At 42.3% G+C, this 21,750-nt stretch overlaps 1 protein-coding gene across 1 annotated transcript in view; it reads left to right on the forward strand.

The window, feature by feature from the left end:
• Positions 1-21,750, forward strand: part of LOC140311949 (cytosolic carboxypeptidase 6-like) — a 265,883-nt gene that overhangs the window by 98,171 nt on the left and 145,962 nt on the right. The window lies entirely within an intron of this gene.

Genomic DNA, 21,750 nt, shown 5'->3' on the forward strand with positions numbered 1-21,750 from the left:
ACTTAACCCCCTTGCCTCTCTGTTTTCATTCCTTGTGGGTTTAGTTGCAGCTGTCACAGTTGTGCATGCAGCAGTATGACTGTTTCACTGTTTCAGAGCCAGTTGTCGTGTTTCAACAACCATTTAGTTAGAGTGAAGCACGCAAGTGCTTTCTTTGAAATTGGTCTCATTCATCAGGTGAATGCAGTTACAGTGTTTGATAAGTTGAGTAGACATTACTATAGAATTAAAAAAAAAGTAATATCCCTTTTTCATGTGTGACAAGAGCTAGAATACTGGTGATTTTACTTCTTTGCAAGGTAATCAGTGTCAGAAATTGTGGAAAAAAATGCCATATTTTGAGCAGTCTTGAGTTCTAATTTAATGTAATCTTGAATGCATAAACTCTTAATCTGCACAGGAGGCTTCTTGAGACATTAGTTCCTTGTGTTCCTCGTACATGTTTATGTTTCAATAAGCGGTAAAGTAGCTTAGGCCTCACTCCATTTCCACCCCTCTGAGCAACATGTCTGAGAGGCATCGCGTCTCACGCACTTGCGAAGCCATTTTCAACTGTCTAGAGCTTTTAAGACTGCAGCTGACATTGCTTGTGTCCCCACAAAGTGGTCAAGATGCTTTTAACAGAACCTCCTCTATTTGACTTTCCATGAGCACAACAAAGCACAGACAGCTCCTAAAGTAGCAATCTTCTTTTTGACAGTTACAGATATGGAATAAATAAAAAAGGCAGAGTTAAGAGCATCGCCTGTCTGGTCCAAACTCGCCCAGGACAGCATGAAGAAAGCAAGAAGAGTGAGGAAGAGACGTAGAGACACACGGAGAGGAAGGAGGAAAAAAAAACACACAACTACAAGACAGAGATTACTGAGACAGGTAGACAGGACAGGAAGGAGAGAACGAGTGAGAGTGAGCAGAAAAGATTGCTCCCCACCGCCCACCACCCCATGTCTGTATTTATCAAAAGAATCGTCAGTTTTAGCTCAGGAGTTGAAGCCTTTATCTCCCTGTGCAGGTGCTTTACGTCCTGGGGCTCCGGCATCTTTTGGTGCTGGAGGCTGCAGAGCCTGGCTGGTCTCGGCAAAGCCGGGCATCTCAGAGACAGACAGCTAGCAGATTACTGTCCAGCAGGACATTCACTGCTACAGGTGGATGGATTCATCCTTTATCCTTCTCTTAGTCCCTTTTCTCACTCCATGACTCCTCCAGCCAGTAGACACCAGGGCTGACTGAAGCCAGGATCCTCTGTATCATTTTGGCATTTAAACACTGCTACGGATGACGTGTGTGATAGCTAAAAAAAGTTGCTTTCGGAAATTTGCGACAAATTAGCAAGGGACTTATTGTGAGCGGACAGCTGATTATATCTTATTGTTTTTGCTCAGGAAGAGCAAAATGAACCGTCCCTCGTGGAGGAGCAGTAGAATATAAGCAAAGCAGTTTCTTTGCACAAACAACGGTATCATTATCATTCATTTTAACTACCAAAAATATCAATTTGTGCTTGAAATTGGGAATTGACTTAACGTTCAAAGTGAAAAAGAGTGTGAGAGTTTGTGAGTCAGAGGAAGGAGAGCAAACCATATTTTCTCGTACTAGTCTGTCGAACACAACAGCCCCCTTGGTGCCAGTAGGTGCCAACCAAACTCCCTGCGGTCTGCTAGTTGTTACACTGCTAGAGCAAAGAATTGCTCAGTATCCTTATTTTCCGAGATAAGCTAATTAGAAAGTCAGCGAGCGTGATGTAATGCACCACTTGGAGGCCTGAATGCTGTGGGGTGGGGTAATGGCCAGCACAGTGGCTGACTGACTGACTGACTGCATCAACCAGCAGATACTTCATGCCACTTCATTACTGTGATAAAACATGCTGTTTTCCAACATGAGAACTCCAAATATCATGTTTTGCTCAGTTAACAGTCCAACCTCCGTTGGATCACTTTACAGTTACGTTGATGATCCTGAAGCCTTTGTTTTTTTCTGAGGGAGCATTCAAATTGTAGTGAGTCAAATTTAAAATTTCTCCCAGCAAAAATATCTACGGAGACGAGAAAAGTAATCATGAAAACACATTTTGCATTCATGTTCTTCTGTTATTGCTAATTCAGCCTCACAATCTCATAGAAACGTCCTCACATCATTTCTAGCTTGCTAGATCTGTAATGTATGTTGGGAACGTTATGATGTGTGGTGTCTCTTTTAATTAACTTCCCACTTCTTCGTCAGTCAGTAGGTGTGTGGATAAAAATAGCTACACCTCTAACTGAGCTAACAAATGAACAGTCAGAGTTGGAGGAAATTGGTTGCCAAACATTGCTTCCAAAGTTAGAACCAGCCAACCTTGATCAAGGGTAAATGTTTTTCTTTTTTCTTCCTCTTTTTCTTTTTTTTTTTTTTTTTTATCGGAGGCAACAAATAAAACAGATGACTGCTTTCCAAGCAGTTGTGCTCAGCTGCAAGTCTGACACATAGACATACAGTCAGTCAGTCGGGGAGATTTTGCTTTTCTACCGAAATCCCTCCTGTAAGCGGGTGATGCAACAGCAAAGTGAATTTTCTTTTGGAGGTGTCTGCCTCTCAGTTGAGGTGCATGTTTGCAGTAATTGTTCTGTCAATCAGCTACGCTCCGTCCTAGTTGTTTCCCTTGCCACCTGTTAAGTCCTGGCAGAGGGTAAGGGGTGAGGAGAGGTGAGACAGAGGGCGAGGGAGAGAGGGAGGAAACCTCCACTGCTCTGTGTGTATCTCCTTGCTCACCTTTAGTTGTATTTGCTGTGTTATCTCCTGAAGTCTCACAGCCTGCATGCTGTCCTCTCACTTTTTTTTTTCTTTTTTTACTTACTTCACCCTATTCTATAATAATTGGCCTGCTGCCGCCCCTTTTTTTGCAAGTTGACACAAAAGCTTGACGCCGCCTTTGGTTTTTGGCAACTTTCCTTCAACTTAAAAATGTGCAAATGAACCAAATCTGAAGTGTTGTGCTGTTGTGCACCAGAAGTGAGTTTAAAGAGAAAGCAAGGAAAGCTGTGAAGTGATAATACTCCATGGGTCTGTGACTAGAAATGAAACCCTTTAGGTACAAATATCCACATGTTGCTTTGTTAAAGTCTAAATACACAAATTACATTTTTGAGAAACTCTACTGTACTGTACTGTAAGGTTTTACTACACCTGCTTACATTTCTTACTAATTGTACCTGCAGCATGAAGGTAATTGCACTAGCCGGCCTCATAAAGACGCATCTTATCCAGTACCACACACACCTCCCCTCATGTAACTGCTGCAGTACTGAGCAGGGCCATTTGGGTCTGAGCACAGGCAGTGTGTGTGAGCGCTGAGGGAGATGCTTCCTCTTTGGAGGACACAGTGTCAGGCAGCAAACTGAAGACGGACAGAATGTAAAGGTTGTACGATAACTACAGCAGACCTTGCTGACTCCTCCTAAGGTTCAGCACTCTCCTTGTTCCTCTGCCCGCCTGCTGCTGAACCGCTTGCGCAATTAACCACGTGCCATGCCTTTTAATAATAGACATTTTAATTGTCGACAAATGAAGAGTGATGTAAAATAGTTAATAGCTTGTGCTAATTAATAGGGGAATTGAACGCTCGTTAATTAAGGGCAAACAGGACAAGGACCGGCTTAGGTAATTTGCGCAATAAAACCGAGACTAACGGCTGATTTCTAAACAGAGCTGCTTTCTGAAAAGATCAAGTGAGCCCCCATTTGCTGTCTGAAAACACTTGTGGCCTCTCATCCTCTGACCAGTGTCAGATAGACACACATGCGTAACATAAGTATACACAGAGGAAATATAAACAGGGATGCTTTGGTTTCCTGAATACGACTCCCCATAGGTATGATGTAACAATACAAATCCTAACTATATAGTGCTCTCAGGACATAATAACAGACATTATTAGCCACCAGTGTCTCTGTGGTATGATACAGTGTCTCATTTGCTTCTTTTGTATTAAAACGCAGAGTGTTAAAATAAATAAGATTCCTGCCATGCTGATAATTTATGCAAACAGCAATTTGTTTGAATATAAAGTATGTTGGTGTTCTGCCTCATTCATTTTGCAATTTTCGCTAATCTCCCTTTGGTCATACTTAGAAATGAGCCATGGCTTTTCACATCCAGAGACCAGAGACGCTGTAGTGTCCTTTCACTTCAGCGTTTCTCAATTTCAAAGCTTAACTTCAATGTTCTTCTGTAGCATCATTTTTATTACACCTCCAAGGTGCCTGAGGCCTCTATCTCAGAAAGGCTGCATGAGATAATGTAAAACAGAGACCATGTTCGGCGCTGCCTCTCTCCTCCCACACCCATTATAGAGTGGGAACTGTAGCAATCATTTGACAGTCCAAAGAGTTTTTCATATAAGGTCCTTAGATAAAAAAAAAATGTTATATATGCTGTTCCCTCTCTGTCAACACTGTCTATGATAAGGGAAATGGACAAGATCTTTTAATAAAAACGAGCCAGACAAGTATGTGAGAGACACGCACTTAATTATCCTTCACCGGCTTGTCCGCTAAGAGGAAATGGACTGATTTTTGAATCTGAGTTATATATTGAAAGGGAAGAAAAGGCAAACCGATTTACTGTTTGGTGACTGTCACCCAAATCTGAAGAGGTGTTGATGTCTCTCCCCCTCCTCCACCCAGTTTAAAGACTAAAACAAGGAAATTGTTCTCTTTTTTTTTATTATCAGTTTTTACTTTTCTATTCCATTTTGGGGTCTTTGTATTTTCTGGTAGGACAAGCTGGAAGACAGAGAGGGGAAGGAGAGAAGCTCCATCCAGAGCAATCAACAGCTCGTGCGGCTTCCTTGTTCCCAGAAGCTCATTAGCATGCTGCCAGAGGTAGTGAAAGAGGATTATGTGAGGGAAATAATACGACAAAATGTAGCAAATAGATTAATAATCTTTTGGATGATAAGGATGTGTGTGAGAGTTTTTGTATTTCTGTTGGTGTGCACAATGGCACATGTGCACAGATTCCCGAGGAAGCGTGAGTGTATTATGACACAGAGCCAACCTGCCTCTCACTCTCCATTCAACCCACAAAATGACTTACCTGGACAGTTTTATGTTTGCCTGGAGGAGAATTAAAAAGCCACTTCATTGCCTCTTTTACAGGCAGGGTACGCATGTCAGCGCAGCCCTCCCTGAAAGCGCTCTAATCTAAATGCTTTTGTCAAGGGAGATTTGGTAGATTGCAGTAGGCAGAGGTACAAATTGGTTGTGTCATCTTATAATGAACTAGGTGAGGCGTTGCAGTTTTTCTGCAGCCAAAAGCGCCCTGATTACCGTACTGTAAGTCACTGCCTATAGGGTTGCAGGCAAAAGACCTCACCTTCACCCCACCTTGTTCAGGAAGCCTGATCTCATAAACACTGCTAAATGTTTTGTCATTGTAAGCCCAGTGTGACATCAAACCTATTCCGCAACAACTGGGCCTCGAGTTATTTTATACACATGCGGTGTGTTTTTGAGCTGGATTTACATTGAATGTATAGCAGCATGATATGCAGAATTCTTTGAGATGTTTTTTGGTGTTGATGTATGGCTGCAGGCTGTTTGAAGCCTACAGAGTGTGCTCAGCACAATGACACATCGACCCCTTGACTCCCAACTAAAGGATTATGGGTACCTCAGCAATTCATTGGAGCCATGCTTTCAGGCGTTTAAGGGACGTATTTGGTCACTTTTTAATGTAGGGCTGGTCCATATCTGCACTTAAGTTGTATGTGTGTGTGTGTGTGTGTGTGTGTGCGTGTGTGTGTGTGTGTGTGTGAACCTGTGGAGTCAGAAATCCTGGAGCCCACTGTATTGGCGATGAAAATCTCACTGGACATCCAACTTATTGGTAGAAAGGGATTTTTCAGGACCAAGACTTGGTTTTCAGGGTTAGGTTTGAGTAGGTTTAAGTCAAAGGTTAGGGTTAATTATTCCGTTGTTGCGGTTGGGTTAAGAGAAAGGGACTAGAGAATGTCTTGTGTCAATGGAGACTCCCCAGGGTCCATATGAATTAGATGTGTGTGTGTGTGTGAGAATTCAAATGGCTCTGCAAAGTCAACACTACTTTGCTTTTGTTGATACATCAACTCTCTCTGTGCAGATAGATTTGAGAATGAGCAAATACGCTATGCAATCTCTATTAGCTCTGAACCAAGCTTTTGTCTTAGCCTGCTGTCATTTGAGCATCTTCCTCTTTTACTCTGTGCACTTATTCAATGCCACCTTCATGCTGCCGCTCTAAATGTGCTTTCATCGTGGGCTTTTTTTGAACAACACACTTCCATGGCGGTGTTGTTCTTATGTAGATATTTTTATTGAAATATGTCTCTTTGTGCTGCTCAAACGACTCCGGGTGACAGACAAGAAAATGTTGAATTCGAGTGGGAAGTTTGGGGGTTTTGACTTTGTAATATGAATATCAGATTGATGCGATTGCTGCAGTGGAGGTAAAGTCACAAGGGAAAATGTGTGGGGCCAGAAAGAAAGCCTGAATTATGACATGATGAGATAACAGAAATGTATTTACTCTGTCTTTCCTAGCATATGATTCTGGTCATTTGTTCCTTTCATATACCTCATATGACACCAGGGATATATACTTATTTAATGTCAGTTATTACACCAGTCCTTGCATTATTACTATTTGTTCTATCATCTCATATAGCTGCCATCCAAATCCTTTGGGCCAAATGTTTTTTGAGTAGAGAGAAAGTGTCTGTGAAAGTTTTTGGCCAGACATATGCTGTCAAAACGTTGCCACCTCGAGTTACAAATTTGCGATATTTTTCTTGCCAAACTGGCCAAGCTGGTCGTAGAGGTGATGTTTCAAGATGTCTCTCAGGCCATTTGTAAAATGGCCATAAAGATTCTCCCTGCACCCCCTGTCCACTTCACAATGCTGGGTGAAAGCTTAAGCTGACAGCACAGACTTAAGCACACAAGCAAAGCTATTGTATTCCACTACAGAGAGCAATGCCACCCTGCCAAGCGTATATGTGCGCGCGCATGTGTGTGTGTGTGTGCTTTTGCCTGGGTGGCTCAGGGTGTGTGCACATGCCTTCCTCTGTGAATGTGTACATCTGTTTGTACTCGCTCGTGTTTGTGTTTGTCAGCAAGTTTGTTGACAACACTGTAGGACATCAGGGTGGGATTGCTCTGACTGTGAGGAAACAGCTCATCTGAATATAGATGGGTCCCATCTGGAGGTGGTTGGCTTTGGCCCTTTATAATTTTGCAAGCAGCTAAGCATCTGGGGCCCACTAATGAAACTAAAAGGCACAGGCAAAGGCCCTGGGCTACTGCACGCTGCCTGTAGCTGTCAAGAATGGAAGGAGGGGGATAGGAATAAGGAAGAGTGCAAAAGTGGATGAAGGGAGACATGAGCCAGGAGGAAAGAGTATGCTGAGAATATTGGATGTCTTAAAGAGACCTAGATGACTCCTCTGAGACAACATCCAAGATAGCCAAGTAGGCCATTAGAAAACTGAGCCATAAAATGAAGACAGTGGTGTCTTTATTGTGGCCCATTAACTTGGATGTTCATGCGGAGATAGCTGCACTGTGTGCCACTGTAATGAGCAATACAGCCATTCCCCAGCACAGAATGATGCATTGTTAAAAAACTGTGGTTAAGCAGAATTAACAAACATCAGATTTTTGGGAGCAGTGCCCAGCTGAAATAGTTCGGCCAAATTTTCATGTTTTGGTTAAATCTCAACCTGACTTTCTCGTGTCATTTTCAATCGGTTTCACATCTGGAAAATGAAAGGAAAATACTTTAAACTCATTCGACATTAATGAAGCAAATGGTTGAGTGAAGGGATATATTTCTTAGTTCGGTCTATTTCTGTTCCTGACCATTTGCCTCACATTCTCTTGCCTTCGCCCCAATAATGTGGGTGACCCCGAGCAACTGCACCGTCCATAGGGGCCACTGCGTGGACTTGGGGGATGGAAAGCCATAGGCCCTTTTTCTTAAACTTTATTATTATAGTGCCTTTATTCCTCTGTCAGCCTGATTTCCCAAAGGCAATGAAATGAAAGAGCAATTGGTTCTCCTTTTTATTACTGGCATCTTTGTTTTTCGGCCCTAGACAGTAAAATTGCCTGATCAGAGAGAGTTGCACTTTTACCCCGTCACCTGAAGTCGAGGGGGGGGGGGGGACACAAAACTATAACAGGGAAAATAACAATCAGCATCATAAGAAAATGACCTGTCAAAATGAACGTATCTGGAACTGGAGGGCTGCCAGCATGCCGACTCCCACCAGTTGTTTACGACTGGATGAGTCAGTAAGACCCTGATGGTGGCCTTCACTCTCTGCCAACTCCCACAGTCTAGGAAAAGATGTTTTAGAGGAGATTAGGATCACACACAGTGGGGGAAGAGTGATGTGGAGAGAGGAGGCAGAGGTGGAGGGTGGCGGAAGAGGGGTAGATCTCTGGAGAGAAGAAAGGACGAGAGGGAATTTTTTGTCAAATAAGTGAGAGTTTAAAGGATAAATGGGAAGGTGGAGAGGAAGAGGACTCCCCTGAGGTTCCTAGTATCCCCGTGGAGACATGCTGATGGGTGATCGGACTTCTCGTGCACAGCGCCTCAAATAATTTATTCATCGGCTTCATTAAGGGAGAATGACAAGGCTACTTAAGAACCCACAGGTCATTCGGTGCTCTCAGTCATCACTATTCTTAATGAAAGCTGACACTGCGTTCAACGTGTCAGCTGTTCATGGGTAGGAACGCGATTCTGAGAAACACTCAACTTTGCAGCATTAAAAACCATTTAATTGTGCCACATCATAGTCTAAATCAGAACTGCAACACATGTATACGATAGCACTGCTAATCAAATGGAGTCAATGTGTGCAAATTTTGCCTCACTTTCATAATGAATGCCTGTGATTGTGGAACAGAACTGTATCCTTCATTAACCACTGGAATTTGTGCTTATTTTACTACATCTAACTCCAGAAATAGAAGCAGACAATACAACACACAGTCACTGCCCTCTGGACCTTCACACGTGTAATTATAATCGAGGAAGATAATTAAAGAGGCGGAGAAGAAGGCAGATCTTGTCATTTGGGGAACAATGCCGTCCAATCTACTCATGTGTATTTTTACTTTCCGAATTATCAGCTGACGTGTCGGTGCAATCAGCCAGAAGGCTCCCTGCTCCATTTGATGAGCATAAATGTCAACACACAAACCTCTAATTTAGTTAAGATCCAAACGTTTATGTCTTCAGAATATTCAGAAACAAAGACCATTCACATCCTCACAGATCTCAGCCATTTGTCATCTGTCACTCAAAGAGAAGCAGCGCGATGCGACACAGTTAAAGTTTGTTTGTTTGCTTTTCCCCTCATAATTTAGTATGATTGTCTTACAGAGAAGGCTTTTAAACCCATTTGTGTCCTATTTTGAATGATTCCTTTTGTTACGGTTAAGGCATCCGAATGCGGGCACATTGTCGGTAAGATAAAACTAATTCAGTACATTGTATCTGATCTGTGTTCTCTCAAGTAGCTCTTTGTAGCCCTGGAATCCATCCGTCAGTAGGAGGGATGCAGTTGATGGCATCTAAACTGCTGCCTGTGCTTGTTTATAAAGGGCAAGCAGACTAACAAAGTAAGCAGACTGCATACATGGGGACACACTGCAAAAGGACTTTTACTATATTCTTGAAGTCATTATTTTGAACACCTGAGTATGGGTGCATATGATCCACTCTGACATCTGCATAGCGTTATTTAGTTCACTGACACAGTCCGACTCTGCAGGTAGAGCCTGCATGTAGCTTAACTGGTTAAATAATCTATTCTGCTCTAAATTGCTGACCATGTTCACCAACTATGTTGAGCCTATCTGCATCTCTTATATATGTTATTAGTTCCAAAAACACAGTGCAGGAAGTCCTACTTTAGCAGTCGCTAACAATCCTCGAACAACTCGTCTTTTTCCAGAAAACTGTATAATTTTAAAGTTTTGACATGAAAAAAACTCTCATGGCCTTAATATTGCTAACTGTCATAACTTCATAACTGTTTAACTTCTTCCTCATTCAGTGAGCGGGGATCTATGAATATGCCAATGAGCTCCACCCACATCGAACTCCTCGCAGCACTTCCTCAAAGTCGTCTTTAAAGACACTTTTACACTGGGACACTCCGAGGGAGTCGGTTAGTTTGGGCAGGGAATGCCAAGCCGGCTTGTTCACAACAAGCAATAATCCCAGCCACAAGCTAAGAATTAGATGTCCACTCATACTCTGGTGTTTCCCAGATGAATGGGTGGAATAGCATCAGTCTTCAGAAGAAGTTGAGCGGTAAACCCAGCTGTTTTTCTGGTCAGGATACTGCGATGTGTCCAATTAAACCGAATCCACTTCTGCTGTGGTTTAACATCTTTGGATGAGACGCGGAGGCTTACAGAATCTGATTTCATGCTGTCACAGTCATAAATAGAACATGTCACATCTGCCATTTTAGCAGTCAGAGAAAAACAACTCGATTATCCACCTCACTTCTTCTCCAACCCCCCCCCCTCGGTAGTCAGGTTGGTGCTAGTTCCTCCAAATTATCTCTGTAGAAGACTTGGGCTGTCTGACCTTGCCATTGAGAGGCTAAAGACAGTGCTCTTTTGATTCAGAGCCAAAGTCCTCGGCCATGGTGTCGATGGCTGATTTTGCTTGTGTTATATCTCGTTCTACATTTTAAAAAAAAGAACACAATATAAACATAATGACAAGGTGAAAAAGGTGGTTTTCAGCCGAGGTAGAAGTTTTAGGTTCTAACTCAAAAAGTCTCCTCTGATAATATATTCTCTCATATCATAGTTGCACTTGTGGTTGTAAAGCCGCACAATCTCCTCAGCCATGAATATTGAACCTCTGAGGATTTGTGAATATTTGTATAGAGCTGCAGAGAATTCCAGTCCTTCAGGAATTTCCTTTCAGGTTAAATTCTGTTGAATACTCTTAAATATGTCTTGAAGGACTTTTTACAGTCATTGGCAGTCTGTGGACTGTGGATGACTCGTAGGCTTGTAGAGAAGATAGAGTTAGAAACGGAGATTGAGATTCTATAGAGTAAAAGCATAGGGAGCCAGTGATGCACTCTGTTCAGCCGGCTGTAAAAATGAATGAATATATAAATAAGAATGTTTTTGATGCATTCTCTGAGAGGGTCAGGGTTCAAATGCTTTTTTTCTTTTCATCTGGGACTCAGACTTAAATACTGAAATGCATATACACAACACCACACACACACACACACACACACACACACACACACACTGCTCCAGATGGAATTAGCATTGAAGACACAATGTATCCTTGAGGACATTATGTCATATGCACCAGGTCTCCCTCTGCTCAGTAATGATCAGGACGCTGCTTTGAACTCAGTTAGCTCCATGAATATCGATATCTTGGAATAGAAAACTGTTTGTGTTTGAACCTTGTGTCTGAATATGTGTTTGGCGATTGTATGTGTGTAGCATGTGGATTGATTTGTTCAAATTACAATATACTAAATTAATATGAAGAAAGCAATTTTAATGTTTTACGAATCAACACATCATTTTTTAAAAAATCGTCCAGTTCTTACTGGCTCTTAAGTAGGTAAAGACAACCTCAGATGAGCAACTAGGCATACATCTGATATTAGACCATGTCATTATTTGCAACAGAAACTAAGTGAAATTGTACATAAGTGGGGAAGATTTAAATACATCCCATGTGTCCCATAGCTTGTAAAACCACCACCGCAGTAGCAACTTGAAATAATTACTTTCTCTATGATGTTATCAGTGTCTTACATCTCTTAAAGTCCCGCCATAGCATTTTCATCAGGCTGAGGTCTATTATACCACCTTAATTCTTTTCTTTTTCAGCCATTCTGTTTGCTGTTGTACTTGGGGTCAATGTCCTGCTGCATGACCCAGTTACAGCCAAACTTTAGCTGTCAGACAGATGGCCTCACGTCTGACTCCAAAATACCCGTAAACAGAGGAGTTCATGGTCGATTCAATGACTGCAATGTGCCCAGGTCCTGTGACTAGAAAGCTCCTGTCCTGGGCGGATGGTATGCTGGTATACCCAGCTAATGAAAACAAGTTGTACTTGTTTAGCCTTTGAGATTGGCAGCTGTCTTGTTTTTCCCTTGTGAAAAAATAAATGTCCTCCTTGGCGGTGTGTGAAAACACACCTGAAGGCTCCAGACCAGCAAACTGCCCTAAACTTCCGCTTTTATTGAGGTGCTCACACTTGCTGTTGATCAACTGTCTTTGATTAGCGGCGCCTTATAATGGTGTGAACAGGTGTTCTTACTTTTCTTTCACGTAGTGGTTCGACATTCAACCTCGTGAGAGCCTCATGACTTTTCATTATGTCAGGATTCATGAAAAAATTTAGTTTTGAAAAAGGGGGCATTTTCCATAAACCTTCCACAAATGTCTCCACACTTCATTTCATGTTTGCTTTTGTTTGCGTGGAGCGGGTCTTCACTCATTCTGGCACCTCTCCCAGCTCCCCCGGCCAAACCAGCAGCTGGCAGACAGAGATTGTCCACTCATCAAGCTACTTTATCACTGGGCCCACAGAGTTCAAGGGGGCTGTCAAAGACCAAGCTGAGGAGCCTCCTCACTCCTTTAGTACCGGCCCTCTAACACCTTTGGCGTCAAGTGGCATCACTTGGCCAGTGAGCCCTTGAAAAGTCTGGATAGGTGGGTGAAGTACCACAGTTTGGAAAAAGGTTTAAATAAAGAACAAGAACTAATGTGTTTGGCATCGAGTTAGGTTAGTCTCTGTGTTTTTCTGTGTGTTTGGGGTTCCTTTGCTGGGCAAGATTCTCCCCTCTTAGTCCAAAAAAATACAGCGTTTTGAATTTTGCTGCTGACAGAAACACAGCAAATCCAACTTTAATGCCAAGAGCAGCCTTCAGTCCTTGCTGAATTATTAACCAACAGAAAATGCTGGCTGTCAGATTGTCTTTTTAGTTGGTGTTTTGAGTTGCTTCAACAATCATGTTTAGATTTCTCACAAACTCCTATAAGGAATGAGGATTTTCTGTAGAGTTATTTCACAGATAGCTATTGACTGCCATAGAACAAGACCTTAAGACCTTTCCATGGAACAATTAGAAGAATGCTGTTTGCTTCCTTGCGTTTATATTTTTGTAACGGCCAACAGTGTATAGAATACATCAATGTAGCTATAAGGCTGTATTTAGTAATTTTGCTGTTACAGTTGTGGTCTTTTGTAATGAGAGGTAAAAAGTAACCTTTTTTCTTGTCCTTTTTTTTTAACTTACTCTAATTGGGACAATGAGGACGTGCTTTTTAAATGTAAGTCATTGGAAGTAGCAATCCCCAAACTTGTGTGGAGAAAACATTTAGATAGAACTCAGATCTAATACACATCTACAGGGCTTTCATTCTTAAATGAGAGTGTGTATCCAACTTTTTTAACACACTTTATAACACACTGAGCAGGCACCTTCCACCACTCATCCCTGCTCTCCTGAGAGTTGCAGGATGAGTCATGAGCCTTTTTGTAGCATTTTCCTTGGGAAAAAAACTCCCCAAAATATGTCTTAGAATAAACTTAAACATTAGATTTGATTTCTTTGGAACACAAAGTTTTCACTGCCAGCTATGGACAACTGAAACTTCAACTTTTATGCACATCTGCAGCTAATATGGAGCTCTAAAAGTGCTCCAACTCTTGGTCCTTGTAGTTTCCACCCCTGATCTGTTTCCTCTGTCTCACCCTCTCAAACGTGTCCCTCCCCCCTTTGTCCTACTTAGTCAACGACTGCAAAATCACTTATCTTCACCTTGCTTCCTCTGTGTCCTGCTAATACACATTAGCAGCCAGCAGCCATACGTAATAGGGCTGTGTGGTCCCCTGCTGGTATAATGGCTTCTCTGACACTTCTGCCATTAAATTTGGTCAGGCAGTAAAGCACATAGAAACCCTCTGCAAACTTTTGAAATATTATTATGTAACATACACAAACAGGCTGGCCACTGACTCTGGGAAAGGCTGGAAGACTGTTGTTTTTGTAGTTTATTGTACTTTTCCATTCTCCACGTGTTTATTTCTTAGGACCCCTCTTCTACTGGTCTTCCCTGTCTTGGGATATAAACCTCTTAGCACCATAATAAGGTACGCATAGCTACATTATGAAGCTCATCAGATTACAGTGTGACTAATTGGACATGTCTGCTGTATCTAATGGGCTTGTTTGTATCTTCCAGATCTGCACAATACCACATACAGTAACTAGATAGCATCTGCTACTCCGTCGTCTGTGTGTGGTGAATCTGGGGCCAAGTCCCAGATAACGTGATCATCGGCAGCATCCTTAACTGTTACTGTGACAAACGAGAGCTCTGATCCCGCTCGATAAGCGACATATTCATTTGTTTAATTAAAACAGCTTGTCTCATCGTGGTGAAGGGTCATTTTGGAGAATGTTAGAATTAAAGCAGGTAATTAAGTAAAGCTCCAGATAAGAAACCCCACAGAGTTGGCTGCTTCTGCCAGTAGGGAAGGCAAACTTAATCTATCCATTCTGCAGTCCCACAAGGTCGCTCACTTTATTAAAGTCTGATGCCACGACTACTGCCCCACCACTCCAGCACGATGGAATATTTTATATAGTTGTTGGGAAGGAGGAAACAAGGGAGGAAAGAGGGAGGGAAGAGGCGACAATAGCGCACGGTGATCTCTATAATTCTGCTACTACTACACAAAATTAAGGCAATTAAAGACTGCTTGTTATCTTGTCTGAGAACAGGAGAAGAACTTGTACGGCAACGAGCACCTTGACAAAGATATTTGTTTGGCCAATGGAGTGTGGCGTTAATTATAACGGGCTGATTAAAAGCACTGAGCAGCAATGGATGTCGTTTGTCTTGCCAGCCTTAGACAAACCAGCAGCCAGTCAGGGTCATTATTTTAGAGGAACTTCTTTTTCTTGGCTATTTTCAGGAGGGGAGCCCCGTTTCTAAATGTTGAGTGAGACAGGTGTACAGTGAAAAATCTCGCAGGCAAAAGTTACAGTGAGGAGGTTGGAGGATACTGTAGCAATAAAGGAGAGTTCAGATCTCTCCACCAGTTAGTCTTAACAAGAGCTCGGTGTAAGAATGTTATTAGACAGCCAGATCATGTTAGGTCCTCAGTGACCCAGGAGTATATAACAACCTGTTGAAGCCCCCATGGTGGTTAACACCACTAATATCTTAAGCATATTTACGTATTTCCTATCATAAAATAGATGTCATGGAGGCTGCCTCCCTCTTCATTAAAAAAAAGCCCAATCTGCTCTAATTGGTCAGCTCCAGTGGCCTGATGAGACGCTGCCTGTCATCCAGCATTAGCTCCGCTGAAAACAAAATAAGATAAAAGATAAAATAAAACAAAAAGTGCATAGTTTGCACCTTTGAATGCACCTTTTTTTCTTCCCAAAAATGCCATGGAATGTACAGGTATGAAGCAGCATAAATGGGCACACTGGGGTACAAGTATCTCACGTTTTCACTGAAGTGCAGAAGAAAAGAATAAAGAAAGTTACTACCTTCCATCACATTGTGCTCGCATGTGTTTGCGCGAGATGGCTGTTAAACGTAAACTCGCCGGTGAAACCGCAGAGGGCTGCATTTCTCCCTGTTTATCATCTTTAACTGCTAAGCAGTCTATCAGCCTGATGTGTCCTTTCTATGTTCTGTCTTTCTGTCACTCTGTCTTTCTATCCATCTTCCTCGCACAGCACACAGTCGAACAGAAAAATATAGCCCGCCGCACAAGCCCTCTCAAGGCCGGGAAAACAAATATGCCCATTTTCCTATTTGATTGGGTGTCAGCGTAGGGAGGAAGGGGGACAGGTGTGATGCATAAAATGACCCTGCGACTCCATCACGCACACGACAGCTTTATGGTGAGGAGGTGTTTCAATCACGCTTCTGCCCTGGAAGGCATCAATCAAGACACACATACTATAGACACTGGTACACATTCCCTTCATGATGACAGAGAAAGGGCAGTAGAATAGATGAAATGTGCTCTTTTCCGCACGCTCGAAATAACTAGACATTAACTTTGTTTTACTTTGCACTTTTTAATAACAATTATTGGAGCACGTCGTGGAGCTTCACATATTCCCGAAACTTCACGGGTATTAGTTTTGCCAATAGAAAATTTAACTTGGAATTAAATTTTATATTTTGTAAATCACCTTTTTACCCTTTCCCACCTTTGTAATTATTTCAACTCGAAAGGTGAGCAAAGTATAATTTCATCACAGCACAACATCAAGGTACAAATTATTCAATTTCTAGTGTGCTATTAGTCTGTCTCTAACCCCGCAATTAGAAGCCTAAATCATTTCTTTGTCCCCGAATAACTTCAGAGAACATATTTTAGTTGTTAACCGCATACTGATGACAAAAATCCAACAATGAGAAGTGGTGTTCTGCGTAGACAGAGTTTTAGGTTAGGATTGTCCTCTGCTGGAGGACTAATTCTGTGGATTGTGGAAATAATAAAACAACACCTCCTTAAGAAAGTGTCAATATAAACCAAAGACGTTAAAGTAAAGGAAACCAGAATGAAATCTGAAAGAGTTTTTCTCAAACGCCCCAAACGATGGAGATTTCACCCTCTAGCTGCTCTGTAAAGCTGTGCATCAAGCGTCTGGCGTCATAAAGTATTTGATTTTTCAGCAGTTACAACTCGAGCAGACTCCTGTTAGGTTTAGTGAATACCACATCTGGGTGGTATGCAAATATTTTGAATGAACAAAAAAATGAAGCTCAACTCGGAGCCTTCGCTGTATGTCCTCACCCTCCTTCTCTCTCTGAAGCTGACAGAACTGTTATTAGTTTAACTGATACAGAGAATTGACCATGTTGGTTTGTTTAGACGGCATGTATTCCCGCCTTCTTTTGTGTGCACAGACCCTGTATGATTCCACTTTTACAGGCAAGGTCCATCCTCTTGTGCATCAAATGGCTGGGACTCGAACACAGATCGGCTGTATCGAGGAGCTTCAGCCTCTGAACGTGGGGCGCCTCGTCACCCTGAACATTTTTCACTGGAAAGACTGAAAGAGAGAGGGAGAGATGCAAGAGTTTTACATTTCTGAGGATATAAATAGCTGCAAAACATGTGCAGCATCTCTATGAATGTTATTGTCCAAGAAGACCTACAGATGGAAGGCTTAAATGTCCCCCCTCCCCGTGTGTTGCCAGGTGCTCACTTTGCAGTAGTGTCCTTGAGCAAGGCACTTGGGTCTTCCTTTGGGTGTTCTTCTTCTGGTAGACCTGCACTTTCCTGCTCTTTATGCAGCAACCATAAAACTGTCTTTAGAGTATATGAAATGTTCATTTTGTCTCAGTGTGCCAACTAATCTGCCTTAAGTCTAGATGTAAAAGTACTTTTCTCTTACATCTGAGAGCCACGTCTGACTTGGGAAAGAGCAGCAGTGCCACAGTTGCCTTAGTGTTGGGCTGCGGCACGAGTGGACAACGCCTCTGTTCATTTGAGCTTTTGCTGGGGGAAACCAGAGGTACAGGGAGAAGCTGTACAAAGTCTGTTTAAGAATTAGAAAGACAGAGACGGAAAAGGGGGGTTTGCATCATATATGCAAGTGTGTGTGTGTGTGTGTATTGTGAGGGGTTAAATGAAAGTCAGTGCGCACACATGGGGCATCATAAGCAGACAGTGAAAAATGAGACTGGAGAAGCCGTACAGCGTGTTTCCCTGTGGGAACAGCTACAAGCAGGCAAACGTACCTTTGGTGATAATCGCTTTGTGTATGTGTGGAATGTGTTTGTGTATTTCTTTTTTTTTTTTTTAGTGTGTAAGTAGGAGAGCAAAATGAAAACAGGGGAATGAATATAGCAAACTCAATCTGTAACTCGGTGTGGGTATGTGTGTGTCTGTGTATCGCATTAACCCTTTCCAGTTCTCAGACGCTGCCGTTTGATTAAATCAGGGATCGATTTCCTGGGAGTGTCATCTTCAGAGGGTATCAATTCATCATCTGCCCTGCAGTGGGTTCTGTGTTGAAATGAGCCTTGAACTAACGTTGTGGTTAAACATCAGTTAGCTCCAGATATACCCGATTATGGCAATTTCTTTGCATATTTAAGAGCAGTGCTTTGAAAGAGATTGTGATCGCATTTTATGCTCAAGAAGAAAGCCTTTACAGTTAAACACCTGAAAGTTGTCATTCATGAACCATGGTTGTATGTTTGTCAGGCTCTGTGTTGTTTGATTCCCCTCCAACTCAGGGGGAACGGTAGCCAAAGGTTAGTGCTCTCCTTCAGCATCATTTATACCTTACTGCTATTACAGGTCATTGAAAGCAGGGATGCCACATGTCTTTTTATTTTTTCCACGCTTGAAACATTTCACGACAATCTAAACTTACCTTTATCTTGATCTTGTTCTTCATCACTCTGTAGACTCGCCCCCGCTGCGGTATATTTCGACCTTTGTATCTTATCGAAAGTAAGCACAATAGCCTGTTTTTGAAGCTGTTGTTTTTAAAGATGTTTACTTCTTTGCCCTTCAGAGGAAATGAAAGGTGGGTGGTCAAGTGCTACCTTCTCCACGTTTGCCCTTTTTGCCCCCTCTTTTCCTTCACACATGAGCACAGAGCACTGCTCAACTCTTTGTCTACACCAGCTGTGTATTGAAAGCGGCACATCAACAGCACAATAGCAGCAGTTGTAGATCTTTGTCGGTGTCTATACCAGATCTGTGGTGCCATTGTGCTTGGGTAGGCTCGGAGTATTTCGACAATGCTCAAGGCCCGTGTACAACCTTGCACTTCACGGACTTTGGTTCCAGCCGTGAGTGTCACCCATTACACAGCGAGAATAAACTGCCACCCCAACTCAAAGCTGTGTGTAATGTTTATACATCGGACACAGTTTGGAATTCATCTAGGGTTTTGCAGTTTGATGCCAGGGGGGTACGCAGTATCGGCAAGTTATCACTATTGTAGCCTGTGACCTTCATGTGTGCTGTGTTTATCTTCGACCGCCTCTGATCACTGATCAGATTTCCTATTTATTTATGGGAAAGGCACGCTATCAAGCAGAGACCGAAGCAGTGACGGTCTGACAACATCTGATCTGATTACAGCAGATGTTGTTTTTCCTCATATGAACAGTAGTTTTTCAGCAAATGCGAGCTAAAGTCGCTGTGTTTAGATTTTACCCGACAATATGATCCAAATTCTTTTTTTGTGGGTTGAATGTTAATGCAGCAGGTATGATGGATGATTTATTCAAAGAATATACAACCTCTGTTGGTCGTGGGAGTAACTGCATATGTGAAAGAGCACAAATTGATGCTGTGTTGTATTTTAGTCTTAACGGTGATCATTTTCTAACCCTGACCAAGCAGTTATTGCCCAAATCCAGCCAATCCAATTCTGCCACAGCATGTTGTGTGTATATTAAACCAAGGCAACCAGCTAAAAGTCATCCACAGAGATGATGTTTGCATGTTAACAGGACTCCAGCCCAGATCGGCTGCACTGCGGAGCTTCAGATGTGTACATGGGGCACCACGTGTCAACCACTTATGCTATCCCTCTATCCAGAAGATCTGACAGTAAAATTAAAATCTGTTACTTCTTGGTGGAGCGAGCTGACATGCAGCACGGTCAGCACTGCCAGACTTTGGCAACCTAGTAAAAGCAATTCAATTTTTAAGATTTTTTTATTTTAATGAACTAGTTATGCACAGGAAATCCATAACATGATATGTTAACAATTGTCATAAGTTGGTCTTGAACATATGTCATAAACTCATGAAAAATTGAAAGGTCTTTGTGTAACATGCCATAGGCCCCCTCCCTGATTTCTACCTCCTTATAAGAATGCTGTGGTGTGTTAAAAGTGAAAACTTGAGATTTGAGTCGTATCTCCCTCCGGCCACTTGTAGGGTTTGTTATTTACAGAGTGCCAGTATGGGTCATGTTTAAGGTTATGAATAAAAGACTTGTGGCACTGTTTTTCTGTATGACTGCCAGCAGCATGGAGCAGTGTTTGGGACCCTGGTGCTTAACTGCATAAATTTACCAGATCAACCAGTTGGTTTCCAGTTTTTTCTTGTATTTGCATGTGAGGAAACTAGTTTGCGGCCTCTACAGCGAATGAACACATTCGTTTGAAAAAAATAGAAATGTTCTGTTTCGTAATTATCCTAATTATAGAAGCAGTGTGCCTCTGTTGCTCTTGGAGTTTGTAAAAATCAGCTCACACGGCCTCAGCGTTAGTTGTGATCGTCTCTGTGAACCTATCACCTGGCAGCTTCTTCCACTCTTAATTTACATCATTCAGACACATTTCAAGTCTCACTGAATACTCTCAGAAGAGCGCTGGGCCCATCACAGGCCAATTTGTGACCATAACAGCTTTTAGCATGTTCCTAATTGCATCAAAACATGTTGGGTCATCGCTGTCACACGGGAGCCAAATATGCTGCAACACATCCTCACAGTGATTTGCTTCTCTAATTGTTTTGCTTTTTTTTTGGGGGGGGGGGTGTTATTTAAAGCAAGCAATCATTTAAAAAAAAAAAAAGCCAATCATATCAAACTGCTACAAGACGGCTAGTTGCCGCTTTTGCGCTAGGCGTGTGAAGACAAAGAGAGCTCTGAGTGATGTACAGTTGCACCTTATTACACTGCGAAGTGCTGTACTGTGCAGGGTGAGGACGGAGCAGGCAGCACAAATGATATTGTTTGGCTACTGGAGCAGTTACTCCTTAAGTACAGTACATGGAGTTTTACTTGCCTCAGCAATCTCAGGTTCAGTTAGCCGTTGCCACTTCAAATAAAACTGGAACGAAAGTCCAATTAAGCAGAATGTTGAGAGGAAAAAGTCAAATATACCAATGCTAATGGCATCAGCCATAGTTTCTGTGAAATATTGTTTGGAGCTACATGTAGAATCTCTGTCCCTTTGCTGTGATTTGGATTTTCTTATATAACGTCTGCAGTAGCATCGGCGTTCTACAGCGTAGGCCTCAATATTATTATTGCCACTGCTCCATGTAATACCTCTATACCGCAACCTTGTTCCTCAGTCCAGCAGCAGTGAGAAATAACATGTAACTGTCTAGCCCATTTGTTCTTATCTCAAGTTAGTCCAAACATCCCACTCCTGACAAGTGGTATTTAACTCATTCAGACACTGACACACACAGAGAAGGCAGACAGGCAGACAAACAGAGACGATGTTAAAAGGCGAGAGAAAAGAGAAATTCTGAGAGACAGAAAGAGAGACGAGTCATTCCGCAGCACCACGATGTGAATCACTGCCAATCTTTTCATCGCACATGGACCTCTTTTTGTCTGATAGAATAATCAGCACACACTCGACAGGAGAATGGAAATTGCCATTCGCACTCAAAAACATGGCAGGGATAGTTGGTTATTTGAGGGCTTTGTTTTTCTGTCTGTAATATCCATTTGCATATGGTTCCTATGAGAATTGGAGCAGTGATTTTGATGTGGTTAGACGATTCTGCCCAGTATGATATTATGTGAATGTGTCTTATTAGCGCGCAGTGTATTCAGACAGGGAAAAGGTCATAATGTTGCTTTGTTCCCATAGCTCTTTTTCCTCAATTAAGACTAATCACCAGAGGCAAACATTGATCCAGCCTCACAGCTTTTTACCGTGTCTGGATTCTGATGGTCAG

This window comes from Leuresthes tenuis, unplaced genomic scaffold (assembly GCF_036924035.1).
Source record: "Leuresthes tenuis unplaced genomic scaffold, fLeuTen1.0.hap1 SCAF_7, whole genome shotgun sequence".
Lineage (NCBI taxonomy): Eukaryota > Metazoa > Chordata > Actinopteri > Atheriniformes > Atherinopsidae > Leuresthes > Leuresthes tenuis.